Genomic DNA, 2017 nt, shown 5'->3' on the forward strand with positions numbered 1-2017 from the left:
AGTATTTTTATGGAACATTTTAACCTCACAAAGTATTGATATAGTCACTGTTAATTTGGAGTTATTGGCCTATTTATTCTCTTTGCTCTACTTTCTTCACAAACCAAACATGCCATTTGAGATCACCTTTGCTTTCTGCATTTAGAATTTCTCTTAACGTCTGCTGGTGGCTCTTTTCATTGTCTAAAAATGCCTTTATTATATCCTCATTTTGGAAAACTGTTTCACTGGGCTAGTATCTCAGGCTGGCAGCCTGTGATGACGTCGCCCTGTCTGGGGGGCTACGGTGGTGGTCATGGTGTTCATGTCTCATGTCCGTTCCCCTTGAATTAGACCCCAGCCAGGGCTGCACCAGTGCTAGACCAGACTCACAACTGACAGACGGCTGGGCCGCCTGCTCCTCCTTCACAGTCCTCCTGTCTAGATGAGGAAGCGAGAGGCTCCCTTAGGCAAAGGGGACACAAGGCTCTCAGCCCTGTGAGCTTCAGCCCAGTGGAGGCACTCAGCACACTCCCTGCCTGGGGCCCCTCCAGTACCCATCCCCTGTTATCATCTGTTACAGACATGTGTGCTCTGAGGAACAGAGAAATCCATGTTTTAAAACACCTTTATTTGTCACTTTACCAACTGGACACACAATGTTAATGACAGCAGACACACAGGGGCATGTGCACACAGACATGAGCTGCTTCACTACAGGTTTGCAAGCCAGGCTCAACAGCAAGTCCAACAGGCGACACCACGCCTCTCACCTGCAGAAAGGACAGCACAGCCACCCCACCCCGTGGACGTGCCCAGTGAGTGCGGTTTAGACATTGGCAGAAGTGCCTTTCAGAGTCAGAACAGCCATGACATGGACATCACCCGTCACACTGATAAAGTGATACGCTCAGTACTCCCTTATGTTAATCACACAGTGTAAAAATATATTGCACATATATATAGATATAAATTTGTTTCCCTTTCTTGAAAAAAACCTTAGTACAAACTAGTAGTTACACGCTCCCTTTCAAGTTTCTCTTAAGTTGTGCAGATTTCCTTTGTGGTTTGGCTTAGTTTAGTTTTTTAAGAGGTCGAAAGAAGTCAAGCATCTTGCTGTGCCCATTATTCCCCAACACAGGCCAGGGGACAAATGCCACACTCTGGACCACCAGAGCTCACAAATTGTTCAGTAGTAAGAGGAGGAAAGGTGCAGGTTCAGTGTTTGAAGGATGTTCTGGCCTATTGATAACATCACTGTCCAGCCTCATCGTCCCCCTGTGCCATCCCCTCATGGTGTGTGGTGCGGGGTGGGAGGGTGGCCAGTGCACACGTGATTGCCCACAGGAGGAGATGAGCTGGGCCAGTAGAGGGACAGATAAGTGTCCAGGGCCAGGGCGTCTCCATCTCAACTCCTCCCCACTCCAGTTGTACAGCAGAAGGAGCCACAGGCATGTGTGAACACACAGGACAGGCCCTGTGCCAACAAAACACCATTCACAAAAGCAGGCGGCTGCAGCAGCCCAGGGTGGGGGCTGGGGTAGGAGGTGATGCCCACGCAGGGCTGCTGTGGTCGGCCCTGAGCTGGCACCCTGGGGTCTGGGATGGAGCGACACTGACAGGCAAGTGGGGCGGCCACAGGACATGATGCCAGCCCAGCTCCACCATCTGTCCCCAAACTTGGGACAGGCTATTAGAAGGCGTAAAAATAGTCCAGTATAAACATATATCTTCTGCTACAATATTTTTAACATATAATTTGAACTTTAATTTTGGTAAAGCTAACTGTGATGAACACCACCTGGTTGCTTATCCTATAGCAGTAAATAAAAATGAATAAGTACTCTGGTGTGAACAGTCTTCTCAATGTGCTCCCTCTGCCTTTCTCCTTTCCTGATGCTGAGACACGATCAGCGCTGTCCTCCCAACAGAACCTGTCCCTCTCTCCTGGTGTCACCTCCAACAGAACCTGTCCCTCTCTCCTGGTGTCACCCCGACAGAACCTGTCCTTATCTCCTCTTGTCACCCCCAACAGAAC

This window comes from Colobus angolensis, unplaced genomic scaffold (assembly GCF_000951035.1).
Source record: "Colobus angolensis palliatus isolate OR3802 unplaced genomic scaffold, Cang.pa_1.0 Scaffold528, whole genome shotgun sequence".
In the NCBI taxonomy this organism is placed as follows: Eukaryota; Metazoa; Chordata; class Mammalia; order Primates; family Cercopithecidae; genus Colobus; species Colobus angolensis.